The sequence below is a fragment of the Podarcis raffonei genome, chromosome 8, assembly GCF_027172205.1.
Source record: "Podarcis raffonei isolate rPodRaf1 chromosome 8, rPodRaf1.pri, whole genome shotgun sequence".
NCBI lineage: Eukaryota > Metazoa > Chordata > Lepidosauria > Squamata > Lacertidae > Podarcis > Podarcis raffonei.
The window spans coordinates 8,828,206-8,854,574 of record NC_070609.1 but is presented as its reverse complement, the minus strand read 5'-3'; the positions used below and the strand labels follow the sequence as shown (position 1 = coordinate 8,854,574).

Sequence of the window (26,369 nt, the reverse complement as noted above, 5' to 3'; positions counted from 1 at the left end):
AAGAACTTGATGGTGAAAATTTGGTCTGAATTGGAGACTGAAGAATGGAGAGATCTCCCTATGTGGAGATCTGAAGACCCAAGGATTACAAATTTGATTAAGGTGGAAGTTGGAGCTTTGGAGACATTTGGACTTGGAAGGAGTAAGAAACAAGATTCAGGCTCCACTTTTAAGTATGGAGGTCTGGCTGGAAGAAACATGGACCTTATTGGACTAGAGCTTCTCCGAAATTTGGGGCTTAATACCAAGGACTATCAAAAAAACCGGCAGAGAGGAATTGAGAGAGAATTAAGAGCCTTGGACGTGAGGTCTCCAGGCTGATAGTAGATTGACTGATGGACGTTTGTTGGGGATTGAAACCGGGAAAGGGGGGGGTGGAGTTTGGGAATCCAAAGGGTGTATAATTATAATCTGTTTTGCTTTTACTTTGTTTTGTCATTTGTATGAGAATTGAGGAAATCGTGGAAGGGAATTTAGGCCGACTTTAGAAAAAGGTTTTAAGAATAAGCACTGATGTATAACCATTGATGTTTACAAGGCAAAATTGGTTTTTCAAAATGAACTAAGTATAAAATATAAAATATAAAAAGGTTAAAAATTAGGGACAAGAACTTGTTGAACCAACAATTTGAATTGGAATACAAGAGGGGGAGGTGTGGGGAAGTCAGGGAAATATGTTATTGAAAATAAGGATTGTGAATTCTATGTGTTTTTAAACTTTTTTGTTTCTCCTTTTTTGATTTTTTTAATGTATTACAATGGAAAATTTTAATAAATATCTTTTTTTAAAAAAATCGGGGGGGGGGGGAGAAGATTGGGGAAGTTTCGTCTAGAGCAGGGGTGCCCAAACATTTTTCAAAGAGGGCCAAATTTGATGAAGTGAACATGCGTGAGGGCCGACCAAAGTTGTTGAACTCTTCTTAGGATTTTACCCCAAGACATATACTGCTAAGGGGGTCAGATTAAATTGTCCGGCGGGCCGGATTAGGCCCCCGAAATGGACTTTGGACAGGCCTGGTCTAGAGCATGAGCTAGAAATCCCCTGGTTTGTATCTCAACTCACTCAAGAGGTCACTGTGCACCTTACACAAACTAATATTTACCGTATTTTTCGCTCTATAACACGCACCCGACCATAACACGCACATAGTTTTTAGAGGAGGAAAACAAGAAAAAAAACTCTAAACGAAACAGTGGATGTATGATTTTTGTGGTTCATGCTGTGACCACAGACATGTGATCTGACGGTGAGTTTGGGATAGCCCAATGCAAAAATCCTGAGGATCCATGTGGATCCATGCTTTGTAACCACGTTTTTGCACCACTGCAGCCCCAGGCAACAGTGGGTGTGTGATTTTTTTGGTGCAAGCTGTAGCCATGGACATGCTATGTGATCTGCTGGTGAATTTGGGGTGACCCATGTAAGCGGCTCCTCTCCTCTCCCGCTTTGCTCCTTTAAAGCAAGCAGGCTCTCTGTCCCTCTCTCCTCCCCACTCAGCAGCTCTTCTCCCGCTTTGCTGTTTCAAAGCGAGCCACGGAGGAGGGAAGGAAGGGGAACCATGGATCCTCTGCTCACGACTGCAGCAGATCCCCCCGCCATCCGTAGGCATTCGCTCCATAACACGCACAGACATTTCCCCTTACTTTCTAGGAGGAAAAAAGTGAGTGTTATGGTGCAAAAAATACGGTATATCTTAGCCTCCAGCTACTGCAATATGGGTATAAGAAAACCTGGCGTAAGGATCACTGAGATTATAAATGTGAAAGTCCCTTTGAGGACTTGAAAACCTAAGTGGGAGGCGATATTGCTCAACGCCTCCTCATTCACATGCAATTTTGGGGAAAGGCAATTTTACATGACTCTCCCTCTCTCACACACAAACATACAAATCAGGAGGGGAACTGATAATCCTGCAATTACGGTAGCCCTGATCCCAAACACACATTTCAATTACTGCCCTAAAGCAGCAGCGAGGAGCTGGCAGTCAGACTGGGATCCTAAGCCAGCAGGTCCAAAGGTATTAAAAACTCAGATGAAAATGGATTTCCAGAACAGCTTAATCCAACTCCCAATCTTCACAGCAACCGCAGCAACACACAGATAGGCTGTCCATAATTATGCACTTACAATTTAATTTGTCCAACAGGCTTAGTGGGAAATTGGAAAAACACAAACACACACACATTAAAAATAGAAAGAAGACAAAGAGCATAGATGGGGACAGGAGGCAGGTGGGCATCGACAAAACATGTATTAGAAAAGAATTTGCCCTACTCTGAGGCTCACATTGCTGCGGTGACAGGAGAGGGAAGAAATTCTTTTGTTTGCTGATATTCGGCTAGTCTAGAAACCTAGCATCCCACATACAGGACGCCTCATGTTGGCCAGAACTGGAGGGAGGGGAGGGGAGAGAATCAGTTTGCGAATTCACACTATCAGATGAAGATAATGCAAATATCATTGCTATCTCCTAAATGCATACAGGACTTCAGAATTAGGCATTGTACAGAGCTTTTCCTAAGTCATTCCACATAACTTCCCAGTATGTTTCCCAGTACAGTGGTACCTCGGGTTACATACGCTTCAGGTTACAGACTCCGCTAACCCAGAAATATTATCACGGGTTAAGAACTTTACTTCAGGATGAGAACAAAAATCGCGCAGCAGCAGCAGAAGGCCCCATTAGCTAAAGTGGTACCTCAGGTTAAGAACGGACCTCCAGAACGAATTAAGTTCTTAACCCGAGGTACCACCGTACTTTTTCCAGTACGTTTCTGAGCACAATTCAAAGTGTTGGTGCTGACCTTTAAAGCCCTAAATGGCCTTAAAGGCCCAGTAGACCTGAAGGAGCGTCTCCACCCCCATCATTCTGCCAGGACACTGAGGTCCAGAGCCGAGGGCCTTCTGGCGGTCCCCTCCCTGTGAGGTTACAGGGAACGAGGCAGAGGGCCTTCTCGGTAGTGGCACCCACCCTGTGGAACGCCCTCCCATCGGATGTCAAGGAGATAAACAACTATCTGACTTTTAGAAGACATCTGAAGGCAGGCCTGTTTAGGGAAGTTTTTGATGTCTGATGTTTTATCGTGTTTCTAATATTCTGTTGGGAACCGCCCAGAGTGGCTGGGGAAACCCACCCAGGTGGGCAGGGTATAAATATGTTGTTGTTGTTGTTGTTGTTGTTGTTGTTGTTGTTGTTGTTAATATTATTATTATTTCTGAGGTTGGAGACAGGCTGTAGTTCTTAGAAGTATTTAAAGTGGTATGATAGCAACTTCACCTCTCATTTCCAAAAGGAAAAAAATATGCCACAATCAGCCTGCCAGTCTTTAATGTGCCACAAAATTCTGCTTCTGCTGCAAGAGACCAGCAGGGCAACTTCTCTGGAGTTTGGGAACTGCTGCGCAAAGACAACAGAATCTCCACTCAGGGGCTACTCTCCTCCCAGACAATTCTCACAGTGGGTCCCCGCACCCTCCGGCTGCTTGATAATTAATTAGAATCAACACAATCAGCAGGGAAATTGAAGGGGGCTCATTCTACAGACAAACAGGCATTCCCCCCCTCCCCTCCCCTGCTGCAAGGTCTCAATTAACACCTCCTCCCTTCCACCCCTTTTCCAGAAAACCAGATGAAAACAAGGGAAACATGCCTTTAAACAAGTACCAATTTAAAGTGACATTTGGCTATTTCACAGGAAGACACAGTGTAGGAGTGAGGTTTGTTTAGCTAGGAGCAGAGAAGGAATGAGGGAGCCTTTGCAGCTGGGACAAAGCACAGCACATCTGTAGCGCAAGGAATTGCTCTTTTCCCAGACGCAAGCACCACCCACGTTATAGCGGCACGACTGAACTGGAAATATATAAAGATGGAAGTTCATCTGTTGCAGATGCTTTAGTTGAGATGCCTGCATTTCAGGGGTTGGATGAGAGTCACTAGATAAGCCTTGGGACCCTTTTAAAGGTAAAGGGACCCCTGACCATTAGGTCCAGTTGTGGCCGACTCTGGGGTTGTGGCGCTCATCTCGCTTTATTGGCCGAGGGAGCTGGCGTACAGCTTCCGGGTCGTGTGGCCAGCATGACTAAGCTGCTTCTGGCGAACCAGAGCAGCGCACGTAAACGCCGTTTACCTTCCCGCCGGAGTGGTACCTACTTATCTACTTGTACTTTGACGTGCTTTCGAACTGCTAGGTTGGCAGGAGCAGGGACCGAGCAACGGGAGCTCACCCTGTCGCGGGGATTCGAACCGCCGATCTTCTGATCGGCAAGTCCTAGGCTCTGTGGTTTAACCCACAGTGCCACCCGAGTCCCTTTTACAACTCTACAGTTCTATGATTCTATTTACCTGCTTCTCACATCCAAATAACATCGGTCCCGAAATCACTGCATAGTTTCTGGCAGCAGAAACGAATGCAGAAGCACCTCAGCTTCCCACAAGGTGGAAGTCTATCGATAAGCATCTTCAAACACACAAAGGTCTTTCTTCTGGGAAGGAAGTGGGAAACCTGTTTGTACTTGGTTTGCTGCAGAAAATAAATCACCGGCTCAAACATCGGCCGTAATAATTTAGGCTGGGAATTAGCAACAGCACTGGTATAGGTTGCCTGGGGGAAGGATAGACTGTTGAGCAGACTTTGCATACCTGGGGCCTTCCAGATGTTGTACAACTCCCTTCAGCCCCAGTCAGTTGGTAGCAGTTGTCATACAACATCTGGGGGGGACCCTGGTTGGCAAAAGCTGCTGCAAAAGCTGCCTCCATCCCAAGAAGAGCAATAGGACTAATAATAATAATAATAATAATAATAATAATAATAATAATAATAATAATAATAATAATTTTGTATTTATATCCTGCCCATCTGGCTGGGTTTCCCCAGCCACTCTGGGCGGCTTCCAACAAAATACAATAACCTATTAAACATTAAAAGCTTCCCTAAGCCTAAAAGGCTTCAGATGTCTTCTAAAAGTCTGGTAGTTGTTTTTCTCTTTGACATCTGATGGGAGGGTGTTCCACAGGGCGGGCGCCACCACCAAGAAGGCCCTTTGCCTGGTTCCCTGTAATTTGGCGTCTCGCAGTGAGGGAACCGCCAGAAGGCCCTCGGCACTGGACCTCAGTGTCCGGGTGGAATGATGGAGGTGGAGACGCTCCTTCAGGTATACTGGACCGAGGCTGTTTAAGGCTTTAAAAACTTCTGGTCAGACAGGAAAGAGCTGGATCTCGATGCTGAACCAGATGAAATTCTGATCTGACCCAGAAGGCTTTTTCTCATGTTCTTATGCCCTCTGAAGGTCACCTCTAGTCATACGTTCAAGGTGGGGTACTTAAATATTATTGCTGCCGCTAAAGGGCCTGGAAACCAAGATTTATGAGGAATGGTTGAGGGAGTTGGGTATGTTTAGCCTGGGAAAGAGGAGACTGAGAGGAGACATGACAGCCATCTTCAAATACCTCAAAGGCTGTCACATGGCAGATGGAGCAAGCTTGTTTTCTCCTGCTCTGGAGGGGAGGACTCGAACCCATGGCCTTCAAGTTACAAGAAAGGAGATTTTGACTAAACATCAGGAAGAACTTTCTGACAGTAAGGGCTCCTTGACAGTGTAATGGCCGCCTTTGGGAGGTTGTGGACACTCCCACCTTGTGGGGTTTTAGGCAGAGATTGGAGGGCCCTCTGCCACAAATGCTTTAGCCGAGATTCCTGCATTGCAGGGGGTTGGACTAGATGACCCTCGGGACCCCTTCCAACTCTACAAATCTATTATTCTGAGGCACAATCGGCCCTTCTTCAGCTATATTATGCTATTAGGTTCTTATATTCCCAGGGTGGTTCAACAATCAGTCCATCTTCCTAGGGAACTCTGGGGAATTGCAGCTCTGTGAGGGGATAGGGGTCTCCTAACAACTCTCAGATGGCACACGAGTGGCGCTGTGGGTTAAACCACAGAGCCTAGGACTTGCCAATCAGAAGGTCGGCGGTTCGAATCCCCGTGCCAACCTAGCAGTTCGAAAGCACCTCAAAGTGCAAGTAGATAAATACTCCAGCGGAAAGGTAAATGGCGTTTCCGTGCGCTGCTCTGGTTCGCCAGAAGCGGCTTAGTCATGCTGGCCACATGACCCGGAAGCTGTACGCCGGCTCCCTTGGCCAATAAAGCGAGATGAGCGCCGCAACCCCAGAGTCGGCCATGACTGGACCTAATGGTCAGGGGTCCCTTTACCTTTAACAACTCTCAGGACCCTTACAAACGGCAGCTCCCAGAATCCTTTTGGGGAAGCCATGGCTGTTTAAAGTGCTATTGCAGTGCTTTAAAGTTAGCCTCAGCCACTGCCTTTATTTCTGCATTCTCTCTTCCTCCCCTTTGCACCTGTTCTCATGCCAGCTTCACCCATCCAGAGCCACAAGCCTGGGTGATATTTGCCTCCAGCCCTTGTGATTTTGTTTTCCGAACTAGCGCCATTTCTAACCACCAGCCGATCAAAGAAGCACAGCCCCTGGACTTACTTGTCCGCAATTTCTTTATGTAACTTGGCGATTTGGGAACTCCCCCCCCTCCCCATCTTGCCAAGGACTCAAAATCCCTTCCTTTGTTCTATGTCTGGCCCCTACCACTTCCCACATGACAGGTCACACGGCCCATGGAGCGCAGGAGCTTTTCGCAGATTACTGGGGACGCAGGTTCCTGTCAAAGTTCACCTCCCTTGTTTGGCGGGGGGGGGGGTTTCTTCCCTACCAAACTAAACCCCTGTGGCTTTAGCTCCAGACATTCTGCAGCCAGCGCAGAAAGACCAGCAAGGTGATGGTGCTACTTCTATCTGCAGGTTTCAAGAACTTCCTTCCATCAAGGGACCCACTCGTTTTGAGTGACCCAGTCTCCCTGTGGCTGATTTTATTTTATGTATTTAAAAGCATTTATAAACTGCTCGATAGTTTAAAATAATAATAATCTCCAAGCGGCGCATAGTCCCATAAACAAGTTGTTAAAACGTTAAATCAAAAACAGAGCCTAAAAGCAACGTATGCATTTGAACTGGAATTGTTTTCAGACGTTTTAATCGTTCTGCTGTTTGTGCTATTCGTCAGCCTGGCTCCTCAGGGTCCGGGATATGGATTTGGTAAGTGGATGAATGAAAAACACACGTGAAAGCAAATGAAACCGAAATCCAGAACGCACACTTGTCTGCAGCCGTTCAGAGATATAAAAAAGGAACCAGAGCAAATGCTAATTTAGGCTTGACTGGCATTGGCCTGGAATGGGTGATCATATATCTCAGTTTAATAAAACTGAGATATATGAACATGCCTTTTGCCTGTGCACGCAGTCAGGGGTGTCGGTGGGGAGGAGTGGGGAGAAGGAGGGCAGTTGCACCCCCTGGATAAGCCATAATCCCCAGATTCCCAGTTTTTGTTTTTGTTTTTAAGAAAAGATCCAGCCCTTAAGAGAACCCAAGATACAAAAGGGTCAGGCATTATTCTCTCTCTCTCTTTTAACTAGTCTCCTCTCACCTTTCAATGTCTTTAGCCCTTGAATGAAGTCATAACGATAATTGTCATACAGTGAGGGGGGGGAAGTATTTGATTCCCTGCTTAATTTGCCCGTTTCTGACAAAGAAATGACCAGTCCATAATTTTAATGGTAGGTTTACTGTAGCTGTGAGAGACAGAAGAACAACAGGAAAACCCCCAGAAACCCAGAAGACAAAAGTCAGAGATTGATGTGCATTATAATGAGTGACATAAGTATTTGATCCCTTTGCAAAAGATGACTTAGTACCTGGTGGCAAAACCCTTGTTGGCAATTACAGAGGTCAGACGTTTCTTGTAAGTGGCCACCAGGTTTGCACACATCTCAGGAGGTATTTTGTCCCACTCCTCTTTGCAGATCCTCTCCAAGTCAGTAAGATTTAGAGGCTGATGTGTAGCTACTCGAACCTTCAGCTCCCTCCACAGATTTTCGATGGGATTAAGGTCTGGAGGCTGGCTAGACCACTCCAGGATCTTCATGTGCTTCTCCTTGAGCCACTCCTTTGTTGCCTTGGCCGTGTGTTTTGGGTCATTGTCATGCTGGAATACCAATCCTCGACCCATTTTCAATGCCCTGGCTGAGGGAAGGAGGTGCTCACCCAAGATTTGATGATACATGGTCCCGTCCATCGTCCCTTTGATGCGGTGAAGGTGTCCTGTCCCCTTAGCAGAAAAACACCCCCAAAGCATTATTATTATTATTATTTTATTAATATTTTTTTATTAAGGATTTTCTTGTTTTACAGAAGTGTAGTGCCTCGTATTTTTCTTCTTCTTCCATGTAACATTTTTACAAATCTGTTTCATTTGTTGAGGCATTAGGGGGAGAAGAAAAAAGAAAGAAAAAAGAAAGGGGGGGTGGAGAGAGGGAAGATGTGTGGGGGTAGGGTCGGGTGGCGGTGTTTCTATTATGTTTAATGTATGTAGAGTTTGGTGTCAGCGTTGCTTGTGTTGTTCACTTGTGTTCCTTTGGTGGTGAGAGAGGTTGGGGTTGGCCTAGGGTGTGATTGTTTGCTTGTGGTTGGCTGTGGTGATCTTTGTTTTCGTGTGTGAGTGAGGTGTGTGTGTGTTTTGGATCAGGTTAGCCATATTGATTTGTATGCTGTTGGTGGATTATTGTCATTGTCCTGTTGGGCTGTGTATGTGATAAAGGGGAGCCATACCGGGGTGAAGGTGTCTTCTTCTGTTTGTCCCCGTGTCAGTTTCAGTTTATTAGTTAATTTTTCCAGTAGGGCTGTTTCCCATACTATTTGGTACCATTGGTCCATGCTTACTCCTGACAGGTCTCTCCAGTGTCTGGTTATGGTGTTTCTGGCTGCTGAGAGCAGGCGGGTTATGAGTTCTTTGTGGTGTAAATGGGCATTGTTGTCTTGGAAGATGTTTAGTAGGGCCAATTCTGGGGTGATGTCTATTACTTGCTTAGTTATTTTACATATTTCTTGTATGGCTGTTGTCCAGAATAGTTGAATTTTGGGACACTCCCACCACATGTGGAGGTATGTGCCTGTGGAGGTGCACCCTCTCCAGCATTCCCCAAAGCATTATTTGTCCCCCTCCATGTTTGACGGTGGGGATGGTGTTCTTGGGGTCGTAGGCAGCATTCCTCCTCCTCCAAACACGGCGAATTGAGTTGATGCCAAAGAGCTCGATTTTGTTCTCATCTGACCACAACACTTCCACCCAGTTCTCCTCTGGGTCATTCAGATGTGCATTGGCAAACTGCAGATGGGCCTGTACATGTGCTCTCTTGAGCAAGAGGACCTTGCGGGCTCTGCAAGATCTCAGTCCTTCACGGCGTAGTATGTTACCAACTGTTTTCATTGTGACTATGGTCCCAGCTGGGGACGCGGGTGGCGCTGTGGTCTAAACCACAGAGCCTAGGGCTTGCCGATCAGAAGGTCAGCGGTTTGAATCCCCACGACAGAGTGAGCTCCCGTTGTTCGGTCCCTGCTCCTGCCAACCTAGCAGTTCGAAAGCACGCCAAAAAGTGCAAGTAGATAGATACCGCTCCGGCGGGAAGGTAAACAGCATTTCCGTGCGCTGCTCTGGTTCGCCAGAAGCGGCTTAGTCATGCCGGCCGCATGACCCGGAAGCTGTACGCCGGCTCCCTCGGCCAATAAAGCGAGATGAGCGCCACAACCCCAGAGTCGGCCACGACTGGACCTAAGGGTCAGGGGTCCCTTTACCTTTACCTTTATGGTCCCAGCTGCCCTGAGATCATTGACAAGTTCCCCCCGTGTAGTTCTGGGCTGCTTCATCACCGTTCTCATGATCATTGCAACTCCACAAGATGAGATCTTGCATGGAGCCCCAGACGGAGGGAGGTTGACAGTTATTTTGTGTTTCTTCCATCTGCGAATTATTGCACCAGCTGTTGTCACCTTCTCACCAAGCTGCGTGGCAATAGTCTTGTAGCCCAGTCCAGCCTTGTGCAGGTCTACACTCTTGTCCCTGACATCCTTGGACAGCTCTTTGGTCTTGGTCATGGTGGCTACTTTGGAATCTGCTGGATTGATCACTTCTGTCGACAGGTGTCTTTTGTACAGGTACCGTAACGAGCTGGGATTACAGGTAAGACCTCTCCCTTACAGCAGGTGCTTCTAATCTCAGCTCGTTAAATACAGTGAAGATACCAGGTAGCCTGACATCTGGCTGGTTGATAGGGGATCAAATACTTATTTCACTCATTATAATGCACATCAATCTCTGACTTTTTTCTTCTGGGTTTCTGGGGCTTTTCCTGTTGTTATTCTGTCTCTCACAGCTACAATAAACCTACCATTAAAATTACGGACTGGTCATTTCTTCGTCAGGGGGCAAATGGGCAAATTAAGCAGGGGATCAAATACTTTCCCCCCCTCACTGTATGGGAAGGGAATCAGATATTCAGGATTTCGTTGTCATAAACTGTTGCAGCACCTTCAAACAAAAGGTAATGCTAGGTTATTTTGCAAGATTGACGTAACTCTCGCTCTCTTGGCTATGGGTCCCCTCAAATAGGGGCGAAATAACAATGAATGTTATGTTATCAGCACCACAATAAACTTTTTAAATGAAAATGTTTACAAACTCAGAGCGAGGGAATCACATTTTGCTGCATAAGACCTAATTTCCTATACCTCTTGCTTTTGAGGTGAGATATTACTGCCCCATCATAGCTCTCCGAAAATCCTGGATACCTGTTTTGTTCTTCTTCGATAGGACAGCAAATTTCTCCAGTAGTTTAGAAATTTCCCAATTGCCTGGGATAGCTCAGCGGGTACAGTGTGAGACTGTTTCATCTCAGGGTTGTGGGTTCAAGTTCCACGTTGGGCAAAAGATCCCAATCAAATCAAAATAAAAGGCTTTAAATTGAAGTGGGGGCCAGAAAACTCCTTGTCTAAAGCCTAGGCAATGGGTGTGTCGCTCTCTGTTTAATTGGCAAGATCTGCTTTCCCAAATGCCAATCACGGTTACGGCTTTGTTCACTGGCTGAAGATGTGAAAGAGGCAGGAGCGGGCAACTTTCTCACGAAAGCTGACGGAGAAAACAAATTCCTAAGAGAGGGTGAAAATTAATAAAAGGGGGGGAAATAAATTGCATGGATGCAGGTAGTCCCCCCCACCCAGCTCCCAGGGGCTGGGAGCATTCATAGTACCTGGAAGTATAGATATTAAGAAGCTGTTCTTATGCTTCCACCCCACCCCCCAAGTCCACCTTGCCTTGAAAAACTTCACTCGCTCACATTTGCACATTATTCCTGCATTGCAGGGGGTTGGACTAGATGGGGAGGGGTCCCTTCCAACTCTAGGATTCCAAGCTCAAGAGGCACAAAAGCAGCCAAGGTCAAGACAGGTGCTTTCCTCTGGTTCCCCCTGGTCCGTTTGCAAATTTGCAACCCTATTGTGCGGCTGCCGCAAGCTGTGGTGCCCTGTCGTCTCCATCGGCACAATGGGCACAAGACAGCCTTCAGTTCCCTGCCGCCTGGAGGGCATAGCAGAGGCCCTGTTGTTACCTGCATCTCACCTGGGATGTTCAGGGGAACCGCGAGAATCTTAAAGTGCTCCCTTCCCTCCTCTCTACTCGGGAAAGTAATGCCATCTGCCTTTTTTTACTGCTGGGCTGGGCTGCCACATTACCCTGCGAGACACCAAAAGCCATTATTAATTTTATTGCCCTTTTTTATTCCTTTCCTCCCTCCCCTTTTTCCTCTAGACGAAGCGGGCCTGCCAAGCCCTGGAGGTTGCAGCTAAGGCGGCCTTCTTACGCAAAGCAAGGTTGCCACAGTCATCCTTTTCCCCAATCTGTCCTCTCCTCCCGAAAGCCTCTCCAAAGGTGTGCTGCCATTGTTCCCTGCCCCATCTAATTAGTGGACCACTCAGCAAGGCAATTGTGCATGGCTGGAGGCTACTGATAAGCAAACCGGGGCTCCTTTGTTTGCTGAGAGAGAGCTTCACAATGAAATCAACAATTTAGAAGGGAACCCCTGCCCAGCCTTTGCCTTCCTGCTGCCAGATCATCACCTTGTCATCTACCTAGTGATTAAATATGGCTCACTTCCAAGGCTAAAGTGGGAACTCCCCAGCCTCAAAACTTTTTGACAGGATCACACTTATCCTATGCCCCAGAGAGAGAGAGAAATAAAATAAAATAAAATAAAATAAAATAAAATAAAATAAAATAAAATAAAATAAAATGTTTCATTTATTGTTAGGGCCGTCACCCAATGAAAGGAATCTCTTATTTGGCTGATAACATGGACATTTAGCCTAGCAATCGAAGGCATTTGCATACATCTGCATATGAGTAAATCCATTGTCCTGATGCCAGGAACAAGTGTGTTTTGCCAGTAATGTGATGCTTGCAATCTGTTGGATTCTGAAAGATTGCATACACATGGAAAAATATGGTATACGCTTTTTTTTTTTTAATCTGGGGCACCCTTTCAGAAGGTGAAAGGTTTAAACTGATTACCTGATTAGTCAAATACACATTCTAGGCCTAATTTTTTATTATTATTAAAGATTTTATCGATTTACAAAAGTGTGCGATGTCTCTCTCGTATTCCCCCCCCCATGTGACATTTTTTACAAATCAGTTTCATTTTTTGGGACATTAGGAAGAAAAGGGGGAGAGAGGGGGAGGGGAGAGGTGAGTGGGGTGGGGTGGCAATGTTTCTATTTTACTTACTATATGTAGGGTTTGCTGTCAGTGTTGCTTGTGCAGGTTCTCTGCTGTTCACTTGTGTTCCTTTGGTGGTGAGAGAGGTTGGGGTTGGCCTAGGGTGTGGTTGTTCATTTGTGGTTGGCTGTGGTGGTCTTTGTTTTCCTGTGTGAGTGGGGTGGGTGGGTGTTTTGGATCAGGTTAGCCATATTGATTTGTATGCTGTTGGTGCTGGAGGAGACTCTTGAGAGTCCCATGGACTGCGAGAAGATCAAACCTCTCCATTCTTAAGGAAATCAGCCCTGAGTGCTCACTGGAAGGACAGATCCTGAAGCTGAGGCTCCAATACTTTGGCCACCTCATGAGAAGAGAAGACTTCCTGGAAAAGACCCTGGTGTTGGGAAAGAGGAGGGCACAAGGAGAAGGGGACGACAGAGGACGAGATGGTTGGACAGTGTTCTCGAAGCTACCAGCATGAGTTTGACCAAACTACGGGAGGCAGTGGAAGACAGGAGTGCCTGGCATGCTCTGGTCCAGGGGGTCACGAAGAGACGGACACGACTAAACGACTAAACAACAACAACAAGACTCCTCCAGGAAACTCCATTTCAGAGGAAGGTGGTACGCAGAAGGTCCTGGTTCGATCCCCAATGGCATCCCTAAACGGGCCCGAAATTCCAAAGAGCTGCTGCCAGCCCATGTCGACAACACCAAGCTTCGACAAACTTAAAAGTCAGCTTCCTGCGTAAATTCCCTCGGATTCGAAACAAGCAGCCTCGTTCGCGTCTCCAAGAGTTACGAGAGAATGTTCGAGGACACCCCAGTTCTCGAAACCCACCCACTCCCTTTCCCGCTCTTAACAAAGGAAGCTACCTACCATGCTTGCGGCCTGCACCCCGTTGCGCCTGCTTCAGAGGGGGGTACCTCTCCCAGCCTTGCCCAAGCAGCCAGACCCTTTGTCTCCGCCAGAATATCCCCCGTGCTTTTACGATAGCTCTTTCTGCCGGCATCTCCCGGATCTGTTGGTACACGTGCGGGATCCGGAGGTGCAGAGGGCAGCAGGGTTACTTACCTGCGCGATTCTGCAGAAAGAAAAAGAGAGAGAGAGAGTGGAGAGAGAGAAAAGGAGAGGGAGGGTTGCAGCTTGCTCAGTTCGTGTCGTGGCTCGAAGATTCAAGAGGAGACAGGAAGGGGACATTGCTGGTATTTCGTCTATATTCAATAAACACACCAAGACGTAACCGGCTGCACGTCTGACAAAATAATATATACTATTCATTGTATTGAATTGTAAATTTCAACAGAAGCAACTCATAACGTTCAGCGAAAAAAAGTAAAAAATTTGTGTCTGTTGATTGCCAACACCTGTTACTTGAATCAATATTGTGCTTGTCCATATAACTCTACTCTGTAAAAGTTGCTACTACTATGCTACTACTATGCTATAAGTTCCACTGTCCTGAGATATCATATATGGTATGTACGGTTGCTGACTTTTTAATGTTAATTTTGCTGTGAAAATGTGCGAGATTGGGCTTGCCGATCAGGAGGTCGGCGGTTCGAATCCCCGCGACGGGCTGAGCTGCCGTTGCTCGGTCCCTGCTCCTGCCAACCTAGCAGTTCGAAAGCACGTCAAAGTGCAAGGAGATAAATAGGTACCGCTCCAGCAGGAAGGTAAACGGCGTTTCCGTGCGCTGCTCTGGTTCGCCAGAAGCGGCTTAGTCATGCTGGCTACATGACCCGGAAGCTGTACGCCGGCTCCCTCGGCCAGTAAAGCGAGATGAGCGCCGCAACCCCAGAGTCGGCCACGACTGGACCTAATGGTCAGGGGTCCCTTTACCTTTACCTAATTATTTGCATTACCTAGAGTTTGTACTACTGATGAAGCCCAAGACAGCGAAACAAAGCTAATATTCCGGAAATCCTGGTCTTAGACTCTGTGAAAGGATTCTGTGGAACTGCAACAACCTTTTGTGTGGATTGTTGGACTTTATGAACAGACAGGTGGAACACACTTTCACATATATGGTATGCATAAACTGATTAGAGAATGAACTGATCCACTGGGTCTTCTACTTTTTTCGTTGAACTTTATGAGTTCTGTTGAAATCTACAATTCAATACAATGAATAGTATATATTATTTTGTCAAACGTACAGCCAGTTACGTATTGTATGTTTATTGAATATGTTTCACGTAACCAGAAGTTTGTTATTGTTTTGGTATTTCATCTATGGCACAGCATATTCAGGTTTTTTTCTGTTTCCCATCTTTTAACAACCCCTTGCACCCACCAGGTTATGTGCTACAAGGCCAGATCTTTTGAGGAGATGGGCTTTCGACTAGAAGTCCACAGCACGCAAGATTTGGATGAATCATAGAATTGCAGAGTTGGAATGGAATGGAATTTGAATTTATTGAATTTATATGCCGGGCGGTTCACAAAAAAAGATCACAGTATATAAAATTAAAATTAAAGAAATAACCCAATAATACCCCCCCCCCAAAAAAGAGCCACATTTTAAAAGGGTATGGGATGTTGATCAGGTCAATCAAAGTCCTGGTTAAAAAGGAACGTTTTTGCCTGGTGCCTAAAGGTGTATAATGAAGGCGTCAGGCGAACGTCCCTGGGGAGAGCATTGCACAGACGGGGAGCCACTGCAGAGAAGGCCCCGCTCTCGTGTTGCCACCCTCCGGACCTCTCAAGCAGGCTGCACACGAAGGAGGCCCCCCGAAGATGATCTCAGGGTCCTCTAAGTGTCATCTAGTCCAGCCCCTGGCAATGCAGGAATCTCAGCTAAAGCATCCATGACAGAGGGCCATACAGTGTCAATACAATGATTTGAGCAGAGCAGAAACGAGGCCTTTGCAAGGCCATCACGGTGCGTGAGTTCTGGGGGAGAACTGGGATCCATCCGCGGGTCTCATGGAGGCAACCTCTATCTACTGAGCCAAATCAATCTCCCAAAAAAATCTCCCCATTTTGCAGAAGGGAAAACCAAGGTATTAGCACAGCCCATATTATAAACCCTCATGTTCTCATCCCCAACCTTGCCCACGAAAGCGATGGGACTGTGGAAGGAGGGAGAGAGTTTGGTGGGGTGGGGGGTGGGGACGGGACTAAATCCAGGAGATGGCAAAAAAAAAGGAAGAAATTATCCACTCCACCGGGGGCCTAACAAGTGAGTGACATTAATCTGGACGAGGACAGCTGGCAGTGTCTGACATCCTAGGCTGGCGTAGGGCAAAGCTGCCCGTCTTCGGCCTGCTTGACGCTACGGCTTGCAGGATCATGGCACCCCACAGGGATAGGGTGTTTTTTTGGTGGGGGTGGGGGTGTTAATATATTTTAAAGGTCACCTCTAGCAGGATGGAGGGAGGTCGGCCGAGTTGGCAGAGAGGCTTTAGTTAACTTGTGCATGAACAAGCGAAGGGCATTTCGACAGGAGAAAAGGCTCAATGCAGGCTCCAGAATTACATATTAATTGACCCAGGAGAACTGAATTAGAGCCAGGCCTCTCCACACCCAAAAAACAAGGAAACTAGGCTACCTTCCAGTTTCGTATATTGATCCTGATAAGGAAGACAAGGCAAAGCATGGAAATAAATTTGATTCCTTGTTGGGTTTTTTTGCTTCTCTGTCCCCCACCCCTTTCCTTTTCTACATTGGGCTCACTCTAAGGACACACTTCTAAAAAATAAATGTGCGGGGGCACTGTCACTAGAAGGGCCTCGGTTTAAAAAGATTCCAATATATGAGTTAATCCAGGTCCATGGGTGTAGCCAGGATTAATGTTTTTTTTGGGGGGGGCAGGCAGCCAGGACAGCCCCACCTGTCATTATCCTCTGACTGGCTTTGTCTAGCAGATTTGGAACGAAACGATTCTCAACCACTGTTGCTTAAAATCACTTTCTTCGGACCTCCAAGCGCTCAGAAATACCTGTCAAAATCTTCCTACAATTTCTACTTTTAGTTAAGCATTTTTTAATTATTTACTTGATTTAAGGGGGACGGCTGCCCCCCTCCCTAGTATACTGCACCCTGGAGAAGAACTGCAAATTCGCCTAAGCTGTGCATTTCGAAGAAACAAATTGATAAGGAGATTTATTTATTGCGGGGGGGGGGAGCTCAATTCCCACAACAATTCCACCCTCAGACTATTGTTTCCCTCCCTTGTTCATTGGCTATTGTATTCCAATGCCTATGGACTAGTAGCTTGATTTTTTAAAAAAGGAACTTTGGTGGTATGTACTCTACTCGGGCTGGAAGTCACCTGGAAGTAACACTTTCTCCAGTCCAGGTGTGTGTGTGTCTGTGTGTGTGTGTGTGTGTGTGTGTGAAATGGCACCCAAACCTCAGAGGCTTCATGAGCATAATGGGAAAAGCCCTCAAACGATGAACACCCCCCCCCCAAAACCGGTGCTCAAAGTTTGCCACTCAATCTGCTCTTTTTATATAGCAATTAAGTGCATCGATTCAAGGCTGTGCACTGCTCTGTCTTAACAGCTCAGAGTCTTTTAAATCGGACGGCTGGGTTTACCGATGGGCATAAACCTTTCGAAACGAGAGTTTAATATGCCTTTTAATTGCTGCGGGCGGCTAAGTATCTGTCTTAGTTTAAGTAAGACGGGGTTGTTTGCACGGCCTTGTAAGAAAGGCGGCAAATTCCCAGAGAAGTTCTCTTTCCGTAGGCGTTGTGGTAAATCGTTTTCACTTTTTAAAAGTTATTTAAGAAAACGTCTAGCCTGTTCTTTATTAGAATAACCGTCTGCTAGGTTTGCCTTCTTTTTTTTTTAGTGGGCAAGGAACCGCCCAAAATGGTTGCCAGAGGGGCTGCTCCCTATGGCTGTAAAGGATTGAACTATTTGCCAAAATGACTCTTGCATCTTGGGAGTTTTCTCTCCCATCTATCATGGATGCTTCAGCTGAGATTCCTGCCTTAGAATCATAGAGTTGGAAGAGACCACAAGGGCCATCGAGTCCAAGCCCCTGCCAAGCAGGAAACACCATCAGAGCACTCCTGACATATGGTTGTCAAGCCTCTGCTTAAAGACCTCCAGAGAAGGAGACTCCACCACACTCCTTGGCAGCAAATTCCACTGTCAAACAGCTCTTACTGTCAGGAAGTTCTTCCTAATGTTTAGGTGGAATCTTCTTTCCTGCAGTTTGGATCCATTGCTCCGTGTCCGCTTCTCTGGAGCAGCAGAAAACAACCTTTCTCCCTCCTCTATGTGACATCCTTTTATATATTTGAACATGGCTATCATATCACCCCTTAGCCTCCTCTTCTCCAGGCTAAACATGCCCAGCTCCCTTAGCCGTTCCTCATAAGGCATCGTTTCCAGGCCTTTGACCATTTTGGTTGCCCTCCTCTGGACACGTTCCAGTTTGTCAGTGTCCTTCTTGAACTGTGGTGCCCAGAACTGGACACAGTACTCCAGGTGAGGTCTGACCAGAGCAGAATACAGTGGCACTATTACTTCCCTTGATCTAGATGCTGTACTCCTATTGATTCAGCCCAGAATTGCATTGGCTTTTTTAGCTGCCGCGTCACACTGTTGGCTCATGTCAAGTTTGTGGTCAACCAAGACTCCTAGATCCTTTTCACATGTACTGCTCTCAAGCCAGGTGTCACCCATCTTGTATTTGTGCCTCTCATTTTTTTTGCCCAAGTGCAATACTTTACATTGTTCCCTTCCGACTATACAATTCTACGATTCTATGCTAATCGGGGATATTCCTGAGGCGTTTTGGTGCCTAGGCCATAAAAACCCAAATGGGACCCCCACACACACCTGCAATGACTTAAAACAGGGGTCAGCAAACTTTTTCATCCTGGGGCCGGTCCACCATCCCTCAGTGGGGGGCTGGACTATATGGGGGGGGGGGGAAATGAACGAATTCCAGTGCCCCACAAATAACCCAGAGATGCATTTTAAATAAAGGACACATTCTACTTATGTAAAAACACGCTGATTCCTGGACCGTCCGTGGGCCAGATTTAGAAGGCGATTGGGCCGGATCCGGCCCCTGGGCCTTAGTTTGCCTACCCATGACTTAAAACAGGGGTCAGCAAACTTTTTCAGCAGGGGGCCAGTCCACTGTCCCTCAGACCTAGTGGGGGGCCGGACTATTTTTTGAAGATGAAAAACCGAACCAATTCCTATGCCCCACAAATAACCCAGAGATGCATTTTAAATAAAAGCACACATCCTACTCATGTAAAAACACCAGGCAGGCCCCACAAATAACCCAGAGATGTGTTTTAAATAAAAGCACACATTCTACTCATAATAATATTATATACTAACAATTTATTATTTATACCCCACCCATCTGGCTGGGTTTCCCCAGCCACTCTGGGCGGCTTCCAACAGAGTATTAAAATACAGTCATGTAAAAACACACTGATTTCCGGACTGTCCGTGGGCCGGATTCAGAAGGCAATTGGGCCGGATCCGGCCCCCCGGCCTTAGGTTGCCTACCCATGACTTAAAATAACTAAACGCTTGGCACATTTCTACCCTTTTCACGGTCCTGAGCAGTGTTTGAGAGGGTCCCGCAAGCGATCTGACAGCAAGCCCCTGGCCCTGTCAGCGAGCGTCCGACCCAAACGTTGAATTAGAAGGGCAAAACCACAGACCCGAGGGGGACACGTGGCTTGCGGGAGGGGGCTTCAAACAGAAGAGACAGGACAAAGGCATCATTGTGCACAAATCCATCCAGGAATTCCAAGCTCTTGTTAATACCTTTGGAAATGTGCAGAGGGTGGATTCGGAGGCAGCCCGGACCGGTGTCCGGAGGGTGGGCTGTGGGTGGGGGCTGGGGGGGCAGTGCATGGCGATATAATTCTGGGCTTGCAACATACCAGCAGGCCCTATTCTCCCTGCCAAAGCAAGCCTCCTTGTTTTTCAGGCGAGCGTGCGGCTGGCGGAAAATTAGGCTTCTTTCTACACAGAGAAGTCGACATTAATTTAATACGCTAAATAAAAATAACCGCCTGGCAATCTGACAGCAGCAGTGGCAGGGGTGGGAGAGACTTCCAGCTCCTGCAACCTCCCTCAAATTGTATTAATTTTGTTTCATAAAACTTATGTGTCGCCTTGATTGCTGAAAAACAACAACGCCTCAAAGCCGTTTGCGAAGAGAAAAAAACCACTGGCAGCAAACAGTTAAGAACAACTACAGTGGTACCTCGGGTTAAGTACTTAATTCGTTCCGGAGGTCCGTACTTAACCTGAAACTGTTCTTAACCTGAAGCACCACTTTAGCTAATGGGGCCTCCTGCTGCTGCTGCGCCGCCGGAGCACGATTTCTGTTCTCATCCTGAAGCAAAGTTCTTAACCTGAAGCACTATTTCTGGGTTAGCGGAGTCTGTAACCTGAAGCGTATGTAACCTGAAGCGTATGTAACCTGAGGTACCACTGTATTTGAATTGTTAAAACTAAAAACAGGTTAAAGCTATGTGCTGGCATTCTACATATCTGGGCATGCTTCCCTAAACAAAAATGTTTTTAGCAGGTGCCGAAAAGAGTCCAGTAAGGACCGATGTCCACAGGCAGGGAGTTCCAAAGTTTAGGAAGCAGGAAAATCGGGAGGAAGGAGGCCAAGAGGCAGAGATGAACCCGGCTGGTGAAGAGTCACGGGTGTCGCCCCCTCCTGCTGCAACAAGCTCTCCTCCCTCCTGGTCTCCCCGAACCAGAAGAGGCATGAAGAGGGCAGAGGAGAAGTCAGCTTCATGCAGGCACAGTCTCCGCTTGCTTGAGGAAAACCCTGGACAGGAAGGGCTGAGGAAGCTGAGGAAGGCTGCAAATCAGTCTTAATGCAAATCAATCTCTGCAACTGCGTCCCAGGGGCAAGACCTACTGAAGAAGAACCGCGGTGCTCATTAGGCCTGACACTCCTGTGCAGATCCTGTTTTTCTGATAAAGAGTTAACTTCACTTACACCAAATGATATATGGGAGTCAAGTACAAAATCAGCAGAAATAGCCTCTATGGATCTAAGACTTATTCAGCACAAAATAATATTCAGAGTCCACTGGACTCCAGCAAAACTATACCAGAGGAAAATAACAAGTGTAGATGACTGCTGGAGATGTGGGAATAAAAATGTGAATTTGGTACATATGATGATTAATTGCCCAATGATAAGATCATTTTGGTGTGAGGTGAGGACATTTATAGCAAGAGTAATAAAAAGAAATTGTTATTTAGGCGAATTGAATTTAATTCTAAATTATATTCCTGAAACGTGGGAGATTACAAGGGGTCCAAAAAAATGGATGTACCATGCCATATTAGAAGCAAAAAAACTTGTTTTGATGAATTGGAAGAGCTGAAAAAGATTCCATTGAGCACATGGATTGATAATATGGACAGACTAGCTACATCTGAATGAATTGCATGTTGACGCAAATTAAGAATGGATAAATATGAAGAAATATGGAAGGAATATTTAAGCGATAAGGAGCACAGTGGTGGGAAGTAGGAGGAGGAGAGAGAGGTGGGAAAATATTGTTAAAAAGCTGTAGTCATAGGTATATCAGTACTCAAATCTGAATTGTCAAAATGTGTTATTAGTGTTATTATGGTTCTTGTTGTGTCTTTTGCTGTTGTTGTTGATAAAATGATTAAATATTTTTTTTTAAAAAAAACAACTTCACTTACGCCATGTGATTTACTGCCGGCTCGCTCCTGACAGTTAGGGAGCCTGGGGCAGTGTGCCTCTAGCTGAGGGATGAGGAACTTGTAAGCTAGGCATATCCAAAATCCATTTCGGGGGCCTAATCCGGCCCGCTGGTCGATTTAATCCAGCCCCCGTGGCAGTATATGTCCTGGGGTAAAATCATTTTTAAAAAGCTCAAAAACTTTGGTCGGCCCTCGCTCATGATCACTTCATCAAATCTGGCCCTCTTTGAAAAAGGTTTGGGCACCCCTGCTGTAGGCCGTTTCATGTGGCGCTGGGGATGTCTCAAGGCCACACCATCTCTTCCCCAGCCACACCCCTCATGCGCCCTTCCTTGCACCCTCCTTGAGTGATTTTGCCTGGCTAAAAACAATTCTTGCTTGCCTGACAGAAAGAGGCGCATTCCAAGAAGCCCACAGAACAAAGGTAGTGTTTACATTTGTTGCTCCGCCCACTTTTGCCTCTGGCTCCGCCCACCACTACCATGTGGCCCCCAGGAGGCTGCCCGGAAGGGATTGTGGCCCTTGGGTCCAGAAAAAAAGGCTTCCTAACCCTTCCACAGCATTTTGCATTCTTCGCTTCCTGGAAGGAAGACATTTCCTTGCATTCTGGTTTTGTTGCTGTTGTTGTTGTTGTTTTCTTGTTAAAAAATTGAGAGAGAGAATTAACTTACAGAACTGGCTTATATAGCTCACTTAATGCAAATCAGTTACTACTCAATGGTGCTTTGATCACCTTGCTGAACTTGCAAGCGTTGTTCTCTTGCAAGACATGACTCTTCTCACTCAGGGATTCTAATCCACTTTAGCTAGGACTGAGAGTTTGGAATCAGGGGTGGCAGATCCTTGCAAGTTACGTAATTGACACAGAGTACAAAGAGTATGGGGTGTTAGGGGAGGGGTAGCACCTCTGGTGGGGGACAGACATGCTCCTGGGGTAGTTTGTCCTCCTTTGGACCCCACCCCTGCACTCAGCTCTCACCTGGGGCTCCTAGAAGCTGTCAGCAAGCGACAGCGACCACACCCCGGGAATGGCTTTGACTGGCTGGCTAAACCAGGTGAGGGTAGCTGATGGGTCTCAAACCCTGGTGAATTAGGGACTTCTCTGCTGCTGAAAAAGTTTGCTGACCCCTGTTCTATAGCACTTGCACATATCACCTTTTTGACTGCTGGACCCACTCTTGGCTCAATCCATCGGTGCCTGTTATTGCATGCAGGTAAAAGGTAAAGGGACCCCTGACCATTAGGTCCAGTTGCGGATGACTCTGGGGTTGCGACGCTCATCTCACTTTACTGGCCGAGGGAGCCGGCGTACAGCTTCCGGGTCATGTGGCCAGCATGACTAAGCTGCTTCTGGCGAACCAGAGCAGCGCACGAAAACGCCGTTTACCTTCCCACCAGAGCAGTACCTATTTATCTACTTGCACTTTGACGTGCTTTCGAACTGCTAGGTTGGCAGGAGCAGGGACTGAGCAATGGGAGCTCACCACGTCACGGGGATTCGAACCGCCGACCTTCTGATTGGCAAGTCCTAGGCTCTGTGGTTTAACCCACAGCGCCACCCAAGGTACCACTGTACAAACATTCCAAGGCTATAAATTCACTCTCTGAATCAGATCAGTGCTTTATATTAGCCCATTCTTGCAGTTGCCACTCTTTTTGACCCTGACAGAAGCTGTGTGCACTGCAACTGCTATAGGATAGGCTGTAATTCAACAGATGGAGCTTTCCCAATGACAGGAATAGCTGCTTCTGTTAAAGGCACAGAGACTGGAAAAGGGATGGATAGAGAAACACAGAAAGTTTCCTTACCATTACTCCATCTATAAAATTACTCACAGGATGAAGATAGCAGACCCAGAAACGTTTTTTTCTCGAAGCAGCATAATTAGCAGGAAACTAAAATATTATCTTATAAAGATTTCGAAATTGAACATTACAAAGGCGGCCAAAGTTAACAACAACAACAAAACTTAATCATTTCCAAAGAAAACATGACTGAAGGAAGTCAAATGCAAAATGCACATTTAAATCAGCATAATTTACAAGAGAATAAAATATTATCCTAAGCGCCTGTAGGCAGAACAAGAGACTGAGGTTGTAGATTTGGGCACCACAGATTCCTATCTTCCAATTTTACGATTGGGGCCCCCCAAAAAAAATTAAAGGAAAAAGAAACTGGATGTACATTTCTAAAATATAAGATAAAAAACCAAATAAAATTAAACCAACATACAGCAACAGTGTTTTGTGTTGTGTAGGCTCCTATGATGGGTCCTGCCTGCTAGCCTGCTCCCTAAAATATCACTGGTTTGCTCATTTCTATATATAGGGTGCCGACATTCTGCTATTTATAATTATTAGTAGTTTGCATCATATATTTACACCTATTATTATTTCATGTTATAGCAAGTTTCTAGAGACTAGATTATGAGTCTTTGTAAATTGTGTTTCTAAAGGAACTTTTGTTATTGCCAAATGCCAATGTGTTTGCATTATTAAGTTGGTTATGGATAAAAAAATCGTTTTAAGTTAGAGCTCAATAATTATTTCATTATTGATATACTTCTTCTTAATTGTATGTATTTCAGTTCGACAATTACTTTGATAAAAGACATATTTTGTTATGTGCAAATAGCTTTAGATACCTATTAGGTCCGTAAATTACCATATAGCATATATTCAACACAAAAAACAGCGACAATTTGTTGCTGACAAAGGACAGCTGGACATATAAAGGGCCCCATTACCTTCTGTATCTTAGGGCTTCAAATTTGTTGAGTCCCCATTTCCATCAGAGTGACCCAGCCAGCGTGACCCATGGCAAGGGATGATGGGAGTTGTAGTCCAGTCCCTCTCTTTCCTGGGTTGGAGCAAAAACTTCTTGGGGGGGGTGTTCATTGAAGCCGACAAGGATAAGGGAGATCGGTTTGTGAAAGAGGTGCAACTTCTGCAAAGCAACTTATAGTTGGGTTTAAAAAAATGCCCCTAAAATAATGCACTGGGGGTTTGGGGAATTGGAGATTTCACCTGCAGAGGCAAGGATTTCACCTTGGAGCCCAAAATGGAAATTTTTAGTTTAGAGAAAAAGTGGGTAACGGGCGACAGGATGGAAGTTTATAAAAAAATATATTTGTGGAATGGAGAAAGTAGATAGAAAAACGCTTTTCTCCCTCTCTCATAACAGCAGAATTTGTGGGCAGCTGAATGTTGAGAGATTCTGGGCAGACTAAGTACTGTACTTCTTTATGCAGCAAATATTTTCTCCCCTTAAATCTTTTTTATTGATTTTCTATCTTTTACAAATTGGTCCCCAATTAAATTTAATATTTCTTTCCTTCCAAATCTGACTTCGCGCACATCCTCCTAGATGCGTCGATGGTTCTCCTGACTGCTGCATGTATCCCCCCCTCCAGTTATTCCAATTTATCTGCAAACGTTACAGATTACTTTACATGACAATATATTTACTTTTTAACTCAACTCCTTTTCAAATTATTTATTGATTGATTAAATTTATATACCAGCCGTCATCAAAATACCTCAGGGTGGTTCGCAGAATAAAATACAAGATAAAACACAAGTAAACAATTAAACCGAAACAACAAAACAATAACACACAAATCCCTTCCCAGATAAAGGGAAGTCATAAAGGTAAACAACCCCTGACAGTTAAGTCCAGTCGCGAACGACTCTGGGGTTGTGGCGCTCATCTCGCTTTACTGGCCGAGGGAGCTGATGTTTGTCCGCAGACAGTTTTTGCAGGTCATGTGGCCAGCAGGACTAAGCCGCTTCTGGCAAGGCAGAGCAGCGCACAGAAACGCCGTTTACCTTCCCGCCGGAGTGGTACCTATTTATCTACTTGCACTTTGATGTGCTTTCAAACTGCTAGGTTGGCAGGAGCTGGGACCGAGCAACGGGAGCTCACCCCGTTGTGGGGATTCGAACTGCCGACCTTCTGATCAGCAAGCCCTAGGCTAAGTGGTTTAAACCACAGCGCCACCCGCGCTCTATTCTGCCTTGGTCAGACCACACCTGGAGTCCTGTGTCCAGTTCTGGGTGCCACAATTTGAGAAGGACATTGACAAGCTGGAATGTGTGCAGAGGAAGGCGACCAAGATGATGATGATGATGATTAACAACAACAACAATTTTATTATATATACCCCACTCATCTGGCTGGGTTTCCCCAGCCACTCTGGGTGGCTCCCAACAGAACATTAAAAACAGAATAAAACTCCAAACATTAAAAACTTCCCTAAACAGGGCTGCTTTCAGATGTCTTCTAAAAGTCAGATAGTTGTTTATTTCCTTGACATGTGATGGGAGGGCGTTCCACAGAGAGGGTGCCACTGCCGAGAAGGCCCTCTGCCTGGTTCCCTGCAACCTCACTTCTCGCAGTGAGGGAACGACCCAGAAGGCCCTCGGAGCTGGACCTTAGTGGGTCTGGAAACCAAGCCTTATGAGGAACAGTTGAAGGATCTGGGTATGTTTAGCCTGGAAAGGAAGAGACTGATAGGAGATTGAGAGGAGATATAAGTTACAAGAAAGGAGATTCCGACTAAACATCAGGACATGGGCAGATTTTGGTAGTATGGCACCCTGAACGAGGCCTAAATTTGGCACCCCCAAATGAATATTCTCAGTGATGGATCTTCTCAATTGTGCACCCCCTCGTCCCAGTGCTCTGTGTGGGGGAACGTCCCACACTGCCCTAAATCTGGTGCTGATCAGGAAGAACTTCCTGACAGTAAGAACAGTGGAATGGACTCCTTCGGGAGGTTGTGAACTCTCCTTCCTTGGATATTTTTCAGCGGAGGTTGGGTGGCCACCTGCAATGGATGCTTTAGCTGAGATTCCTGCATCGCAAGGGGTTAGACTAGATGGCTCTGGGGTTCCCTTCCAACTCTACCCTTCTATGATTCTTTGAAATACCATCTCCAGAAGACAAACTCTCCAGAGCACCTATTGCTAGCGTTCCACACCAGCCCTTGAAGAAACAGGGGAGGGATTTTTAGAAGTTTA

At 46.1% G+C, this 26,369-nt stretch overlaps 1 protein-coding gene across 1 annotated transcript in view; it reads right to left on the bottom strand.

Moving 5' to 3' along the window:
* Positions 1-13,733, bottom strand: part of LOC128418268 (homeobox protein otx5) — a 56,656-nt gene extending 42,923 nt beyond the window's left edge. The window contains exon 1 of the mRNA XM_053397784.1: positions 13,534-13,733. The gene's annotated coding sequence lies outside the window, so the exon portion shown is untranslated. The remainder of the gene's footprint in view (positions 1-13,533) is intronic.
* Positions 13,734-26,369: the final 12,636 nt, after the last annotated feature.